Source organism: Hyposmocoma kahamanoa, unplaced genomic scaffold, assembly GCF_003589595.1.
Source record: "Hyposmocoma kahamanoa isolate Upper Pololo Valley unplaced genomic scaffold, ASM358959v1 114, whole genome shotgun sequence".
In the NCBI taxonomy this organism is placed as follows: domain Eukaryota; kingdom Metazoa; phylum Arthropoda; class Insecta; order Lepidoptera; family Cosmopterigidae; genus Hyposmocoma; species Hyposmocoma kahamanoa.
In genome coordinates this window covers 5,359,179-5,378,882 of record NW_020653383.1, presented here as the reverse complement: position 1 = coordinate 5,378,882, position 19,704 = coordinate 5,359,179, and the positions used below count along the sequence as shown (strand labels likewise).

Genomic DNA, 19,704 nt, shown 5'->3' with positions numbered 1-19,704 from the left:
ATTTTACACCTGGAATAAATATTTTTTTTTATTTTCATTTGGACTTTGACATGATTTTTTTATTATTTCCTTCCCATGCGAATTCTGCACCAAACTACAGTTGGCACTGTAGAACTCAAACTGCCGTTTGAAAAAGAAAACAATCGTCAAAATTCGTAACGGAAGTTATAAAAGCAAATTATGTACTTAATCTAACAAAGGGAAAGACTGTATATTCTATTTCTGGGCTCATTAGAGGCAAGTCAAAGATTCTCTCGAGACGGTCTATTTATTTTAACAAAATTTTCTTCTAACTTAATAAGGGGCCCTTAGCAAATATGTTATCGCACTTTCTGGTTTTATATTTAATATTATATTTTAGTGCTAAAGTTAAATTTTGCAAAATTTTAAAAACTTTTCTTCCGTAGTTCCAGTGTTATTTTTATTGCCTTTCTTTTTTTTATTTTTGTTTGTTACTGTTTTTGTTTCTGTATAAGATCGACGGTCCAGATTCTTTATAAGGTAGTCCTGTCCATGTGTTTTTTAGACCCGTTAATCTGATAATGTGTTATTAATAGCTTTTTTACGATATCAAGAAACGAGCGAACAAGTCGTGCGGTTGGTGATAAGCGACATGTCTCTCAAGCAACTGTTATTAGTTGTAGTGTCTGTCACTAACGACCTTTAAAGCGCAAAGCTCTGATGACACCGCTACCTTGACCAAAAATTGGTAAGTCCTATGTGCCTGTAACTTTACCAGCACTCTTAGGCTCGGCGTCCAATGACGGCATAGCACGGAATTTTTAGGTGACGAAATGCTTTCTGTATATTTTTGTCTTATGATATTATCGTTGACATTTCAATTATAATAATGGTCATTAAAAGCAAAGTTGCAGTAAGCTTAGGAATACCGAGACTGCAGAATCCGGAATTTCTCGGCAGCTTGCGAAGGTTATTCACCTAAAAACTTTTCCCTCTCGGACTATGGTTTTCTTTGTCTTCTTCAGCAAGACTGCCATTTTTAAACTGGTAGTAAACCAGCTTCTAAAGTTACGATTGTTCTGAAGAGAAACTAGGCGCGAGCACGACGTCGTGACGATATGCTTCAGATAAAGTGGCATAACCGCCGTCAGTGTGCGCTTGCATGTAAGAATTCTGAAGAATTCTTTGCTATGCCGTTTCGCTGATGGGCGCCGGGCCTTATCCTTCAAAAGCGGAATGCAGTACCTACCACTCGTATTACTATTACTGGTTGGCGGCAGAAATGGGTATCATGACAGTGGTTCCCTGGACGAATTATTTCATAATAATCTATATTCCACTTAAAAAGAATTCACTTCCACTTAAAAAAAGAATGAAAAAATTCAGCCGTTAAGTGGCCACCATGGTTTAACACCGCTGGATTATTTTTATGGAGTTATGTTAAAGACAGAGTCTATACGGTGCCAATCGAATCGATTGCAGCCTTAAAACTCAAAATTCGTGAAACGATTAACGAAATACAACCATCATTTTGTCAAAAGGGATAAAAAACTTCGATGAAAAAATCCACATCTGTAACTGTGGTCTTGGTGGACATTTATCAGATATCATTTTTCATTCATATTTACCTTACTTTTTTTAATACAATAAAAATTTTAATCATTGTCATCTAAATTTGTTGTTTTATTTTGATTTACAAAACAAAATTCTTGTTGAAAAACCCTTTATAATCAAATTTAGTTTACTGTTGTGATAGGATTATGTTTGCATTGTTGTTTTTTTTTTGTTATTTTATTTTTTGTTTTACTTTTGCTCTGTCTTTTTTTACTTCTTTCTATATATTTTTGTGTTGCGGCGTTGTAATAAATGATTTCTATTCTATTCTAAAATTGGATCCAGTTTGTGACTATAAAATCTATTGCTCAGGAGACTCGAAGACTGACTTGAAACGAGTAACGTTTACTAAAAAAATCCATTTTCTCTATTGAAAAACATAATCAATTACTTTTTTTTCCTTACATATTCCGAAACTTAATCAAACAGAAAGCTGATTGTTTAATAACATTAGGGCAGGTGTGGTGAGTCATCCGTTAAGGCGTCAATATAGCCGGCAACAGGGAAAGACAATAGGGTGTTTATATGATGCGTAAAAGTTTTATATTTTAATATTTATTTAGTAAATTACTGAAGGGGGAGAAAGTTTGTAAATATTTTAGGAAAATCCAACCTAAACTAGGTTTAATGGAATTAATACAGAAAATATAGACTTTATTGAGATCGTTATTATAATAATAACAAATAAAGGCGTCCTTTTCAACTGCCATTCTTTCAGAGTATTCTCGATCATTACAATGTTAGATTCTTGTGTGTGTTTATATTATAAATCTTTTATGGTGATGAGAACATTTTACGAAAATTAATAATTATTTTGATTTTTAACTAAGGAAATCTACTAATTTCAATTTTTAAAGCAAGTAAATACAATACATAAAATACTTAAAAAGCACACAATTGTGATCATACAAAAATGCTTTTATCATACGAAAGATGCTTATACCGTCAGGGATAGTACAAATCCGCGCATCTAGTATTGGTAATTGGCTTCGACTTCGATTTTTGTACAGTGAACATTAATTTATGTTGTGTACGGACAGATAACAACAGATTCCCGTAAATCACGCTAATTTGGTTGCCACGACATTTACGCAAATTTGATTTGGTCACTAAATTACCGAAATGGAAACTCATAATCCAATGCTAGTTACGCGTACTATCCCCGACGATATGTGAAATTCTTCTGTATAAGTATAAAAAAAGTTGTCGACTAATTTCGTTTTTAGTAATTAAGCCTCTAAATCTAAATTATCATTTTGAAACATTTGTCATGTGGCCTTGTTAAATTAAAGGTCTTCATCAACCCATTTAGTACGTTCCACTATAGGGCACGGGTGTCCTCTTAGGGTTTAGACACAGTCCACCATGGTGGCCCGATGCGGGTTGGGGACTTTACTCGTTATTCTGAGGATTGTAAATCTTCTTCGACATGCAGATTTCATCACGATGTTTTCCTTCACCAAATAGCTTATGGTAAATTTCAATTTAAATTTTTCACATACATTTCGGAAAACTCAGAGGTGCGACAGACGTTCTCTGCTTGAGAGACGGTATGTCAAAACATTAAAGGTGCGAATTGTAATTTTAAATTTACATTATTTTTGTAACGGTAGATTAATAATTTGTATGTACTTAGAGTCACCAATTAGGTTTATGGTAGAAATTATTTAGGTAATCTTTGATTGGTAGATGACTGATTGATGAAGTGTTCGTTCAGGTAAGTACTGCCACCTTACCTATTTCTGCCGCCAAGCATTAATGTGAGCATTACTGCGTTCCGGTCTTGCGGGGTAAGGGTGCTGGTGAAATTATAGGCACATGGGACTTGTCAACTTATGTCTCAGGGTAACGGGCGCAGCAGCAGTGCCCCTCAGATCTTTGCCATTTAAAGCTCTAAGTGGGCACTCCTACTGTCATGGATAGGCGTGTCGCTTAACACCAGGCGCACGACTTGTTCGTCCCGTCACATATTATTATTTTAAAAAAAGTAGTCGGTCAGACATATTTGATCCCGTTCCACTGGATCAAAGTGAGAAGGAACGTGTGTGTTTGCGTTTGCGCGGACGTTTGCTCACTTTTCAAGTATTGTATGTTGCATAATAAAGACCGATTCTGTTTTTTTTCAGACTTCTATTTTATCGTAATTGATTTTTTTTTATTGTATAGTTGATTTATACGTAGTATCTGTACGACCAACATTTACCTTCGTTCGTCTTGTCGCTTTATGTACGTAAAAAAAAGAAGATTAGGTATACTGTAGTTAGAAAACTTATACAGATTTGTTTCGTGCGTCATTGTGCTATATTATTGTTATTTTCTTGCACCAAGACGTACCTAAATGTGTATTAGCAGGTCTGGTGACTGTTACAATTGGTACTTCTAAATTAACATTAAACGATGACTCAATAATACCACCATATTCCACATTTCCCCTCCAATTAAAACCCGTTGTCTTAAACACGTCCCTAGGTATAAAATAATCATAACTGTCTTATGCCATAGTACTAATACTGTAGTAGCAATCATCCATTTTCTTTGCTATTTAAAGCTCTGAGTGGTACTGCAACTGCTTTGGTCAGGCGCGTTGCTTCCCACCAAGGGCACGACTTGTTCATCCTGTCACTAAATGTTTTTCAATGATTGAAATTGATTAAAACTAATTTCTTGGAAGAAAAGGCATACAAGCCATCATACTATATAGTTTGCAAAGCGAGTGAAATGTTTTGATTCTTACCCTTTTTAATTTTTATGGCATTTTTTACGTAGAAATGTGTTGTTTTTTTACGAAAATTTTCCTTCCCCTAAACATAGGTATAGAACTTGAAAATTTTAGCCAATTAAATCAATAGATTATTTTTCATAAAAAATTTTGGTTTTGGTCTTTTTCTTCCACGATGTATCAAATAATAATATCTACGTATCGAGTTCTTAGGTTTTTTTTTATAACAACAAGTAACGGGGCGAACAAGTCGTGTGCGTGATAAACTACACGCCTGTCTATAACAATTACAGTGTCACTCATAGCTTAAAATTGCAAAGATCTGTGGGTCATTACCACTGCGCCTGTCATCCTGAGACATAAGTTGACAAGTCCCATATGCCTATAATTTCACCAGCACCCTTACCCTTCAAAACCGGAATACAGTAATGTTGATATTAGTGCTTGGCGACAGAAATAGATAAGGTGGCAGTACTACCCTAGACAAATTCTTTCACAAGGAGCTCTACTGCTGTTTTACTCCCACATATTTGTTTTTCCAGACAAACAACATTTCGACTTTAATATCATCTCAGTCAGCCGTGACCTGTGTTTTATTTCGCAATAATGATTATGTATATGATATAAAAGTATAGAGTACTCCTGTAGAGTAAGAAGCTATCGGCAAAAGTAACTAATGTATTTTTTTACGAATAAGAAGATGAATGAAGACAGTACCAACAAAATAGGCTTTATTTCTATGTCAATAGCGAAGGCGAATAAATAGCCTCCTATTATAAAAACAAATAAAAAACCATTGAGACGCTAAGCTTTTTGAATTTACACAGCGTGGAAGGCTAGACGAAATATCGTAAATCAACCAGTGACTCACCAAAACACCCGCTGCCCGTCCAATTTTGAGTATCCACGCCCCATGCGTCAGTATATATCCTGCCGGGCATTCGGGCTGCACGTGTCGCATTCTCATGCGCTCGATTTTGCAAGTTTCGCGTAACGTAGATACAGTAACTACATTACGAACTTCTTCGAGTATTTGTGTTCTGAAGATTGTGTGTGAAGGATTATTACGAAAACCTTTTCAAGGTGAGTTTTTCTGTTGTGAATTTATCTAGTTTAATTATTTGCGGTTTTCTTTCTTTTCTGTTCAATTACAATTGGAGTATTTGTTTTTATTGATTCTGTTTTAAGATTTGATTCAAATATAGTGTATTTACGTGAAAACAGTATTTCTAAATTTATTTCATTACTTCCCATGTGGTATTTACAAATTTATTTTCAAAACTGTACATTTGTTAATATTAAATTGTGGTAATAATTATTTTTATTGCTTACGTTGATATGGTACACATCGCATGTTCAAAGCCATACGTCACTATTACGCAAGTGTCGCTTTTTTCAAATTTAAACTTATGCTCATAAACTTTACGTACGACGTACTTTAAACTTTTCGTTTAGTGACGGTAATAAATTTTACAAATAAAATAAAAAAGTACATGGTTTATTTATATATTAATCCTCTTAAAGACTACATAAATGTGCACAAATTGTATCAGACAATAATTTAATCTTTAATTAAAAAAATAGTCAATAATAATAAGGCTATTGGGTAATATTAATATCAATTCATTGAAACATTACTCCATACTATACCAACCCAGTCCTACTACTGAACACGGGTCTCAATTAAACTCTACATATATTAAAAACAGACACAACGTAATTAATATTATGTTATATACATGTTAGTGGTTATAATTACATATGTACGTGATAAATTGAAGTTTAGTTTATTAATGTACTCAAAAATTATTCGAAACCATTATTTCTTACTAGGGTATTTGACAAGTTTAAGAAATTTTTACTTTAATAACATTTGAAAAATTAGTTAAACAAAATTTCGAATGTGAAACGGGAACTTGGTATTCGATGGAAAAAAATAATTTAAATAACATAAAATATTGTTTTAAATAACCACTACCAATAATACCAAATAATAGCACCATACTACCTACATATTAATGATGGCTTTGCTAAAAAGCGACAGAGAATATATCTACCACTAACTTTATCCATTAATATCCATGGTGTTAGTGGAGAAATAGAAAAATGAATCAGTTTCAGCATATTCACGTGAACTGTTTGTATAAATGAAAAAGTTTTGTCAAATACTCTGTTATAATTACATTTTGTGTGTATTCAGTAATTGTAGAATTTGTTTTAGGCACGAATTATTTCTTATACCTTGGTTAACACTTTACTGCATTATTTAGTAGCAGTAGAGCTCCTGGTGAAACTGTTCGTCCAGAGAAGTATTACTACCTCACCTATTTTTGCCGCCAAGAAGTATTGCGAGCGTTAATGCGTTCCGGTTTTAAAGGGTAAAAATGGTAGTGAAATTAGCAGTACATGAGACTTATCATCTTATGTCGATGAACGCAGGTTGATGAACGCAGTGACAGTGCACCTCAGATCTTTGCAATTTAAAGCTCGAAGTGACATTAGAACTGTTATGGACAAGAGTGTCGCTTACCATCAGGCGCACGATTTATTTGTTCCGTTACTTGTTGCAGTCCATGTGTACGATAGTCCGAGAATCAAAAGCAGCAATTGATATTTTTAATGGGAAAATTGTACAATTTTTTATTTCTGAAACAATTCGATTTTTTTCAGAAATTACCAATGCTAACGATTACTTGAGGGTTTAAATATGATAATGGTAAAATCCGAAGAACAAAGTCCGATGTGATTATACAACGAAAATAGGATATATGTATACATAATCTCCTTATTCAAAATAAGACCTAGCTATAGGTGTTTTCATTATTTGATGTATTATTTCGTTTCGGAAATATAAAATCGATCAATGGTCGCTCTGATATCCAGAGCGAAGAACAGCGAACGAAATGTATAATATCCTGAGAATAAGCAGTCTTGCATATATAAGTCTTTGTTCTACGGATAAGTCGATTTTTTATCGCGAATTCCACTGTAGAGTCGGACGGACTATTACGGACGTGATTTTGTTGACAATTTAAAATAGAAGATTTCGACAGTGATATGCTTATAATAAAGTCAGAATTTGGAATCATAAACGATCTGAATACAGTGGTATGCTACAGGTAACATCCGTGCTTCCATTTCGACTTCAAAAAATGCACTGAGCTCCTGAGTAAGTCAGTGTTGTTGCATGCAGTTAGTTTCAGTAAACATTGCTCGTAATGCAAATGTGTTAATAGAGATCGTTATTAAACAAACGCGTGGGTATCCAACACGGTCTGCTTGTTATTTTCAGGCCTAAACCCTTGCCAGTGGAGTAATCGCCAACCACCTTTATTCAGAGCCCTGTCTTAGGTGTTAAGGATAAGTGGATAGAGAGAAGAATAGAGTGGGACTTGCCTGGTTTGAGAAAACAAATATGCACGATTTTAAGCCTCAAAAATATAGTTTTATTTCTAGAAGAGAAACTTGTTAAATGTAAAAGGGAACCGAATGGAAAAGATGTTTAAGCACCCAATTCGTCACGACAGTTTTCATATAAGCAATATTTACATTATTTTAACTTTAATCTTTCAGGTGTCTATATATATGGTTAATATCTTTTTCACCTCACTAGCTCGGAAAGACTTTCTTTCTCATTAGAAATCAGCGCGCAAAAGCGTTTTTGCATGCTAGCGCAAAAAACCTTTTCCACGCTAGCGTGGAAAATGTTTTTGAAATTGGTACTTGACGTTGAACTGTGGTGAACCTAACTTTTTATTTCCAGAAGAAAGAAGAAGAATTGAAAAAGAAAAAGAGTTTTTTCAATGAGACTGCACAGACTTGTATAAGAAACGGACCACAGACTGCTATAAGCTACTATAGTAGTAGCAAATATGATATAAGGCCATCATAATAATTATGTTGGGTTGGGTATATTTAACAGGTCTTCGGTTTTAATTGAAGGGGTCATTTATGGTTTTACTGTGCCGCCGCTTAATGTTAATTTACGAGGACTAATTACTAAGTTGGCTATATGTAACAACTGTGCAAATTTAAAATTTTACTTTTAAATTTAAAAATATTAAGGGTTTTTTATTACTGCCTTTTTATTTTCTTTATTGTTTTGTTTTCTGCTATAGTCTGTCTTTTTTGAAGACGGAGTAAAATTACATTTGCAAGGTAGCCATATTCATAAAATTTTATATAGTAATGTAGTTGTTATCAATAGTTTTATCGATAGATTGTGAAAGAAGATAACATTTTGTCAAAAATGTCTGAATGTTACCACGTTCTAATGATGCAGATTAACAGGCAGATTTGATAACCTATATTGAATTTTTTATAACACCAAATGACGGAATAAACAAGTCGTGGGCCTAGTGGTAAGCGACACCTCTGTTCATAACAGTTGCAGTGGCACTCAGAGCTTTAAACCGAAAAGACCGGATGGGCACTCTGCACCTGTCACCCTAAGACGTAAGTTGATAAGTCCCATGTACCTGTAATTTCACCTATCCTTCAAAACCGGAACGCAATAATGCGAGCATTACAGCTTGGTGGCAGAAATAGGTAAGGCGGCAGTACTTACCTGAACTAACTCTTTCACAAGGAGCTCTACTGCTATTAAATTACTTTTTTTTCATAACATCAAGTGACGGGGCGAACAAGTCGTGCGCTTGATAGTAAGCTACACGCCTGTCCATAACAGTTCAAGTGTCACTCAGAGCTTTAAATTGCAAAGATCTCAGGGGCACTACCACTACACCTGTCACCCTGAGACATAAGTTGACAAGTCCCATGTGGCTGTAATTTCACCAGCACCCTTACCATTCAAAACCGGAACACACTAATACTGATATTACTGCTTGGCAGCAAGAATAGGTAAGGTGGCAGTACTACCCTGGACGAACTCTTTCACGTGGAGTTCTACTGCTACTAATTAATAATATACTGTTTTAAAAAAACCACACCCATTACCTGGTCTCATACTAGGACATTCGCTTTACTTTGAATACGTGAGCAACGGAATTCCGTCTGGGGTACTTGCCAGAGTACCCAGACCAGAACCAATTTAGAAAATTTCATTTTTTAATTTGGTCCTACGGGGAATCGAACGCGGAACCTCCTCATCGAGTGCCCACAGTAGCACCCGTGCCCGACCCGGGCCACCGAGGTCGTCAATTGTAAGTAATTAAGGTATTGGTACTAAATCATAAATTATGTACGTCAATTATAAATTATTGTGACGCCGCCATAGAGATTCGAACCATCGACCACTCTATTCAAAAACAACCAATACAATACAAATATACTTTATTGCACACAGAACAAATACATTACAAAAAAAACAAAAGACAGGTACAACAGACCTTATTGCTAGTGACACCGTTTATTAACGACTCACCCACACTACGAGGAATTTCAACACGCAGCAGTGCGAGCGCACACAGTACACATAGAAATATTTTTGTACGACGAATGAGTGGTATACGAAAAAACTACTTTAGTTTCTGTTATGGTGGCACTTCACACGGATAGTTGTATTTGCATATTTGATATATTTGGCAAATAATCACCATATGTAGATAGCATGTGTGACAAAAGTATTTGCCTTGTTTGCCTATTCGACAAATACAGCAAACACTAAACTCGCGCTTTTATTATAATATCAAGTGATGGGACGAACAAGTCGCATGTCTAATGGTAAGCTACACGCCTGTCCAGTTGCAGTGCCACTCAGAGCTTTAAATCGCAAAGATCTGCGGGACTCTCCCACTGCACCCGATATCCTGAGACACAAGTTGACACATGTCCCACGTATACGGTGCAATAATATCGTACATTGTGTTTATGCGGCATTTTACGTATTCATGCGACATTTAGTTATAATTTATATTTAGTTCACAATCACTCATCGCGCAGTGTACTCATTTCACACCTATCAAATGTATCATTGTTAGTTGTAAATCAGAACTAATAAACACTCTTAACAGGTATCATACTATCATTTCTAAGTGTATGGAACACCGTATACATCTTTATGGTCCTTCGAGCCGGAGCCTGTCTGTAATTTCACCACCACCCTTACCCTACAAAACCGGAACACATAAATTCTAACATTACTGCTTGGCGGCAGAAATAGGTAAGGTGGCAGTACTTCCCTGGACGAAAACTTTCACAAGGCGCTCTACTGCTACCAAAAGCTTGCTGGTCGAATTCGACACACATCAAAGGGAGCTAAATAGACAAATACGCAAGTAAACCGTCCACACTATGGTCATATTCATTATTTTAACTCCTTATTTGGCTCCGTGTGTAGACGATCATATCTGTCAGTGTCTGCATGTTTGAACGCCAAAAATTTTTCCACGTACAACAAACACCCAATAGCAAATACAAGTAGCCATGTGAAGTGGTGCAATGTTTTATTTTTAGTGCCTTACCAATCTCTTCCATGCAAATGAGTCCGTATTACTGGATACAACATAAATTGACAGCAATTGGAGAAGCAGCAGTTGAGCTAAGCAGTTGAGTTAAGTACTTACATTTGCGCACTACGTCTAATTCGTATCAGGGGGTCTACTCTCGATCTCCGTCCGCAATCCGTCCGAAACAATTACTGCCAAATAAGCAATACTTGATCAAATGAAAAGACGCGTGATGCGAACGAAGCTTCATACTGGATACTTGTCTTTTAATTTTGTCGAATATTACTTATTTGACAGTAATTGTTTCGGACGGATGTCGGACGGAGATCGAGAGTAGCCCCCCAGTTCCGAATCCGACAAAATGGCAATCCGAAATGTCATAAGTGTCATTATTCGTATTTTCTCGGATTCGAATGGCGGAACGGACTTGCGTGCATTAGCGTCATTCGAAGTGGGTCTGAGTTTTCTAGATTTGTTTAGTCTCGTACTCGGAACGATCACAATCCCTACTCCATTAATTACATCACTTACACCCCAAATTTTAGCACTATTATTTATATAGCATTTTCATTTTTCTTCTATTGTAACCAGTATTGACTGTATATCACAGTTACGATCAGCACAATCACCGTCACTTCCGGCCGTCCATAAAGGCGTGCTGAGCCCAATTCTTCGCCCAAATAAATTTGGCATGTCTTTAAAAATATTATCAGCTTGTATATAGGCTACTACTAGTTAGTAGCAGTAGAGCTCCTTATGAAAGAGTTCGTCTAAGGTAGTACTGCCACCTTACCTATTTCTGCCGCAAAGCAGTCATGTCAGCATTACTGTGTTCTGGTTTAGAAGGGTAAAGGTGCTGGTGAAATTACAGGCATGTGGGACTTGTCAACTTATATCTCAGGGTGACGGGCGCAGTGGTAATGCTCCGCACATTTTTGCAATTTAAAGTTCTGAGTGGCACTGCAACAGTTATGGACAGGCGTGTAACTTACCATCAGGCGCACGACTTGTTCGTCCCATCACTTGATATTATATTTTTTAAATGGTACATATTATCATATCATTATGTTAAATATTTAGCTGTAGAAATGTATACGTTGAGAAACTGTGCAACAGGAGTCTCTTGGTTAAGAGACTGATCAGGTCATTGACTGTCGTCCGGGATTGCTTCAAATTTGAAATGTCCTGCTTCCTTTTGTGAGAGGGGACAATGTCTCAAGCGCTAACGACTTTCAGAAGAAATCGTTCACAATATTTGATAAACATTTAGTGATTCAAGTTTCTTTTAATTTATGCCTATAGACTGATCAGATATGTAAATATTTTTATTAATTTCGGTTTTTTTGATGTTCTGTATGTAAAAAGAAATATTTTTGGACTCCTAACTCACAAAAAGGAGAGTAATAAGCAGTGATCGGAATTTAGGGAGTTAATTTAGCTAAACTAAAAAATACTGTGAACATTTCCCCCTACAAATCCCGGGACCTCACGGAACTAATTTTATTCTAATGTGGGTATTATTTATTGAAATTTAAGTACATTGATGACAAATTATTGTTTCCTATTCAGTATTTGCTACAAATTATTATCTGAAATAACTTTTTTATAAAAACAAACAGACCTCAAAACTTCGTTGAATTACGTCATTTTGCCATCTCCTAGGGCAAAAGTTAGCAACCTCCTCCCTCCACCCTTTTTCCAAAAAAAACAGAATCATCAAAATCGATTCACAAATGCTGGAGTAATCGCGTTAACATACACACAAAACAAAATACAGTCGAATTGAGAACCTCCTCCTTTTTTAAGTCGGTCAAAATTATTTGTGTTTCGATAGATACTCAGGTACGCAAAATTGCATATCTCGGTCACGTGCTTCGACACGATGGGTAAGTACCAACAGCTTCAACTTATAATGATGAGAACGGTTGAAGGCAAAAAGACGCGCTGGTATACGTGAAGTCATTGTTACGCAATATAAGGGAGTGGAACGGAGTCAGGTTAGCTTACGGATAGTGTCTTTATTGCCTTTTTGGAGTACATTGTGTTGCATTATTTTTCAAAATTTTTATTTAAAAGTCGATACAACCTCGAATGGCTTTGGTTGATTCCATATAATAGTGAGTGTAGAATCAATTCTCTTTGGAAAAAAATCGACTCGTCCGTAGAACAAAGATCTATGTGCAAGACAACTTGTTCTCAGGACGTAGTACATTTCGTTCGTTCTTCGCTGTGGAAGTCAGATCAACCGTTGTTCGATTTTATATTTCCTTAACGAAACAACATGTATAAATAATCAAAACACCTTTACATAGGCCTTAGTTTGAATAACGAAATTATGCTCGTAACGTACTTATCCTCTTTTCGCTATATGTATAATCACATCGGACTCTGTTCTTCGGATGAGTCGAAATATAGTAAAATTGAAGACATACACTGATTAGTATATGGTGCGAAAACACGTTTCCCAAAAAATATCACTATAGAATAAAAACAAACTTATCTCAAAATTTTACAAGAAAACCGTTGCGGTATTCAATAGGTACTGTACATATCGACCTTGGAAAGGTAAAACGTCGAACGTGCATTTGGCAAACGTTACGGGAGAGCCAAATATAGTATTATTTAAGAAAAAATATCATAACTATGATTTTATTTGTTATTTGGAAAGTTAAAAGTTTCAGTTATCATTCTATATAACAAATAATATTAAAATTTAGATTTTTTTCTTAAAAATATTAATTTAAATCGGTCTCCTGTAATATTTTCCTAATGCACTTTAGACGTTTTATCTTTCCAGCGTTATTAATATAAGCGTTAATAATATTATTATACCAATGTTCTTTTTTGTATCAACTGAACTAGAGAACACGTATAGTATACCTACGACATATAATATTTTTCAATAGGCTTCAATGTTGTTTCTAAAAAAATAAATTCTGAAATAAAGCCAGTGACACTGCGGCTCAACCCGCGCAATAGAAACGAATCAGTACGGAAAAAATTTAATTCGAGTTGAGGTAGTATCAACTCTTAAGTGTTGTATACATTTTCTGAAGGACCGGAGAATAAACAGCAATTGGCTAAGTGGGAAAACTGTTACCTCTCAATTTGACAATTCAAATCCCCATGATGGCATGTACTTTAGGCTGCAAAGTAGACGACAGCGATGCGCAACTTGATCAAAATGCCTAAATTTGTGCTCTTCCCGACGGAAGCGACACGGGCGGCGGTACACGAGCGGCACCAATCGAGCCGTGAATGCACGTTCGAATAGTCATCAATTTGTTGCTGACCCACACCTATTCTTCGACCAATTCAATTTAGAGATGTAGTCGGAGGAATTAATTTCAGTACTTTTAGAAAGACTACCAATATGAAATAGAAAATATATCGACCATAAAAGTAGAAGAATATCATTCGTTCGTAATTAGTGTGATTCTAATTCTGGCTTAATATTTGCAAGAATGTAATGAAACGTTTCCACACACGTTTCCACAGTCATTCAAACGTTATCATAATACTCATCCGGATTTTGTCTTTAGTTTTCGTAATTTTGGCGAAATTCGCGTTGTTGCTTTCTTTGTTTGTAGTACGAGTTCCGTCTTCTTACGCCCATAATAACTCATACTGAATAAAAGAAGTAGGTACTGAAAAGGTCACGTCACAATATCGACATCTCGCTCACACTCTCATTACGTCACTTTACCGTCGCAAACTAAGCGATCTGTTCGCTGACGTCGAGAACAAGCCACTTATCGCGCCTCCGCCCGCATCGCTGCCGCCACCGCGCCGCCGCCGGTTTCTGGCGTCCAGTTTGTGGCCTAAGACTTAATTATGTCACGGATACTTACTACGTAACAGATACATCTCTCTCACAAAAAATCGGAAAGAGGAAAAATTAACCTAAGCACGCGCTCTGAGAGGTGAAAATAAGGTTGCCCGCCGTGTGCAGTCGTGAGGAGCCGAATTCTCATAAAAGAAAGACTTATATGAGCGTTTGCGCCGACGTCGAAAACTGCATGAAGTTAATGCGTGAAGTCGTTACCATCTTCCTGCAGTCGAAGTATCGGATAAAAACTTCACCCATTAACTGCATGCAGTCGAAACCGACTTCATGCAGCCGAGATCGACTACATGCAGTTAATGCGTGAAGTTGATTACGACTTCACATGTTAACTGCAAACATGCAGTCAATCTTTTAGCAGCCTAATAATATAATTAATTTAAAATAAAGTTGCAGTATTTAAAAACTTCAAAACCTCGTTTAAATCAATTTAAGGTCCGAATATATTTAAGACCTCAGGAAAACATAGAAAGTTCCAAACTTGAAGTTTACCAAACTTGTACCGCAACATACAACAACTTATAATTACCCTGTACTATAGAAAGCCTTTGTAGTCTGCATATTGCACGCTAAAAATGGTAATTGGCTCTTGATCTTAATAAACTTCAGTTTGACTTAAGTCTTATGACGTTAAACGGCTTGTTGAAGTATTTGGGATTTATTTATAAATATTCATTGATCGACAAAAGTCAAGTGGAATTTTCTAAATTTTCCAGCAAAAGTAAAGATAGATAAGAAAGAAGATAAGAATAGAAAGAAGATACAAGATAGATAAATAGCTTTTTTCATAAAAATAAACCGACCTCAAAAGTTCGTGGAATTACATCCTATTTGCCAAGTTTTATTGAAATCGATTACCGGAAAGTGCGCGAAACCCGATTCATACACTAGTTTGCCACCAAAAATGGTACCAGTACCCTCTTTCCAATAAAAAAGAAACATCAAAATCAGTTCACAAATTCCGGAGTTATCGCGTAACAAACATCTTAAAAAATACAGTCGAAGTGCGAACCTCCTCCTTTTTTAAAATTTATTATTATTGATACAAAGATCGAACAAACCGCTCTGCCAACTGGCATACGGATCGTAACCACTTTGCTTCGAGTCCAGTCGCATTTGACATTTAATTTTGACGTATGATCGCAAATGTGTCTTTATTATACAAACAGTACGATATAAGACTTCAGTAAAATGGCATAATCGTATTGATACTCGGTGCATAATTTGATTAAATTAAGGTTATTGTTATTGATACAAAGATCGAATAAACAAAGAAAAAATCATTCGATACGATTTGATACGAACCAGCAGCGTTTGTTACCTATACGTGGCTACCCGTGGTGTTAAGTCGCATCGAGGGATTTTTTCTTTGTGTTTGTTCGATCTTTGTATTAATAATAATTATTACAAAGTAATAGAGTATTTTTACGAAAAAATATATTAATATTATGGTAATAAAAACATCATCATATTCAATAAAAATAAATTTATTTATTATTAATAAACTGTTTACACACTTATTGGTTAATAATATAATTATTATCAATCAAATTCAGTGGAACGTAATATTGGATTGGTAATTTACTCACACTGCTATAGCTTTGCCAGCTTGGCCAGCTGGGTGTAATGTCACAATAGATTACTTCCTTCGTTTAAATTGAACTAATAAAGTGTAAACTTTATTATACTCTTCTCGTACGCTAGAAAGTGTCTTTATTATAACCAGTACTAGTATCAAAATTGCTAAAAAATAATTAAGGCGGAGTTTTTTTATTTTCACGGAAAACCAGGAAATTGTCATTTTGACTCCTAGAAATTAAGGAAAGACGTTAAAGCCGAATTAAACTCAAATGTTTGAAAAAGAGGATTGTTACGCCACCCTTCGCGTTAGGGGGTCGTTCCGTACTTTCATTTTGTTTCTTGTATTCTGACTTTTTAAATTATGTAGTTTCGACTAATGTCTTAAAATTACCTTACTTACTTAGTCCACTACTCTCTCACTGACAATTATGAAACATGGTACTAACACATTTCTTTAGGGTTTTCAAACTGTGGTAAAATTTGCTTGTAGCAGAGTATGTCCAGTGGAACAGCTTCTGTCGCAAACTAGAGGATATCCTCTAGTTATCCTCAATTGTGCATATGCACAAAGACGGTTTTTTGTGGTGTTACTTTGATTTTAGAACGTATTCATTTATAATAACCAAACATCCATAGGTGTTTTGAATGAATGGTGTACTGAGTAACCCCCTTATGGGCAAAAATGCTTTTTCTAAATAACAAGTGACGGGAGGAACAAGTCGTGCGTCTGATGGTAAACGATACGCCTGTCCATAAGAGTTGCAGTGACACTCAGTGCTTTAAATTTATTAGCTTTTTCTTAAATAAATTTATATTATATAAATATAGTTCTTTTTTATTGCGACTCTAATAGGATAGGGGTTGATACTGTTTTAAATTTAACTACATATATAACACATGAAAGCTATAAACACTTTGACTTCAATGACTTTGAAATCACAAAGATCTTCGGACACTGCCACTCCTTACGCCGAGACATAAGTTGAAAATAGTTTGATTTAAACTTTCTCGATTTTCACACACCATTTGATTTTTAGTTCGGGACTTAATCATGTAAATGTAAAGTACTTAAATTTTAATTAACTCGACGTTCCGGGCGTATTGCAACGTTCATGGTCTCGAAGGGACTCATAAATGATAATTAACTGACAAGTCTCATGTGCCCGTCATCTCACGGTTGATATTTGTTGAAATCAGCGCTCTGGATCTCAATGTTAGCTATAATTTAGGTTACGACAAGAACTCACCCTGAGACATAAGTTGACAAGTTCCATGTGCCTGTAATTTCACCAGCACCCTTAGCCTTCATAACTGGAACACAATAATGCTGACATTACTGCTTAGGAGTTCCTAAATAAATTAAAGAATTAAAAAATATACATTATTTAAATTCGTATTAAATTCATATTCTATTATTTTTTGTGAAATTACTCCAATACAAAGATAGAATACTTACAAAAAATTCCTTTGATCCCACTGCGCTTGTTGTTGGATCTTTGTATTTGGTTTTGCAACGACTTTTTAGAGTAGCGCCATCTATGAGAAATGTACGAAAGTATTTCGTCACCCACTTGAAGGAACTATTTTTAAGTGTTCGATATTTGTATTAATAATAATAAAGGAAAGCTCAGAAGTTTTATTTCGCCGACTTGACCAATATCTAGGCTGTCGTAATACACTGTCAAGTTCTTAGGTACGCGAGAGTGGCCAACAGAACAGCATACATTTTGTCTTATCTAAATTCTCTACCAGATTATTAAATTGTAGCTATTTTACTATATCACTATGTGTATTGTCTAAACTTGATTGATATTTATTAAGACGAAGTATTTCAACGCGAGCCTAGATTTTAGGTGAGATGTGCGTCACTCCTCGCGTCCTGCAATCCGCGCGCTGAAAATCAACACAAATAAAATAAGAACAGGCGGAGAAAATTTGACACACATCAGACGTCGACAAGCGCCTGATAGCGACTGGCGGGGCAGCGGGCGACGCAGCGTTAAACCGCAGGGAAATTTGTAAATTTTGAGATAAATGTGAATTTAATAATTACGGTACTTCGGTTAAAACCAAAATTTAGCAGGTTCTCTGTGGTACTTAAACATAAATATCTCCATATAAGAAGTATGTGCAAAATTAGATATTTTATTCTTAAACAATTAGTTTTAATCTTTTATTTTAGCCTGTTTACAGGATTTTATACGATCGGATAAAGTATATCCTATCGCGTAACAAATTAGCACATTCTTTAGATAATATCCTTAGACGTATCGCATATATTTTTTTTAAACTTATTAACGTTATTTAATAATAAATACATAAACCATTTGATCTAGCATAACAGATTTTCCCGCTTCTCCTTCGGAGACTCACCTTAATATTAGAAAGTATTTACCATAGATGAATCATCGGGGATGAGAACCAGTTTGTGTTTAACGTAGCCTGGTAAGTTATTCATTATATATCCGCTCACGCGATACATGCAGCCGTAGACGCATACAACACCTAGAGGTGCCGGTGATGATTTTATACCGATTTATCGGATATCGAAGTTATAATAGGTAAAACAACTAATATTAATTGCTGTTTCGGTAACTACTATTGCAAACCATAAAGTTTTTAATGCCTGGGTCTGTCATTAAAAAAATCTTCAAAAATACGTCACGACAATCGCGAGTGTTATTGTTTGGGCTGGTGATGTCGGTGTTTGTTTATTAAAAACATACCGTAAGTAGCGTTTTTTAAGTTTGCCCTGAATATAAATGTTTATAAACTATACTTTAAGGAGTAATTTCATGATAAACGTTAGAACCACTCCAACGGAATGTTATTATATTTATCCAAGTACACCAAAAATTTCATTAGTGCTTTTTAAGTGCAAGATTTGCGGTGTATTACTGCATTTTATTTCAGATGTTTTTGTTAGTAGTACGGAGGGTATTTATTTAGCAATGCAGAATAATAATTTTTATTTATCTAGACTTGTATTTAAACTGAATGCTTTTCTAATTTGCGAAACCAAATAGCCGCCATTTTTCGATAGGAGGAGCGCATCGCGTGAGCGGCTAATAGTAGCAATAAAGCTCCTTGTGAAAGAGTTCGTCCAGGGAAGTACTGCCAACTTACCTACTGCTGGCGCCAAGCAGTAATGCGAGCATTACCAGCGTTCTGAAGGGTAACTACTGTATCGACTCATCCGTAGAACAAAGTCCTATGTGCAGGACTGCTTGTTCTCAGGACACAACATTTTGTTCATTGTTCTTCGCTGTGGATATTAGTTCGATAGTTATTCGACTTTATACTTCCAAAACGAAATAAGATATAAAAATTCTGATATATAACTATAACTAGCCTTGGTTAGAATCATGATATTACGTATTTGTCCTCTTTTCACGTAGGACTCTGTTCTTCGGATGAGTCGGTATACTGGTGAAATTACAGGCACATGGGACTTATGAACTTATAATAAAGCACACACTCTTACAACCAGGTGTACAAGGACGAACAAGTCGTGCGCCTGATGGTAAGCTACACGCTTATACATAACAATTGCAGTGTCCTCAGAGCTTTAATTCGCA

General features: G+C 35.5%; 1 protein-coding gene across 1 annotated transcript in view; it reads left to right on the top strand.

Moving 5' to 3' along the window:
- The first annotated feature begins 5,229 nt into the window (after nucleotides 1-5,229).
- LOC113239676 (connectin-like) overlaps nucleotides 5,230-19,704 on the top strand; it is a 60,994-nt gene continuing 46,519 nt past the window's right edge. The window contains exon 1 of the mRNA XM_026476759.1: nucleotides 5,230-5,377. The gene's annotated coding sequence lies outside the window, so the exon portion shown is untranslated. The remainder of the gene's footprint in view (nucleotides 5,378-19,704) is intronic.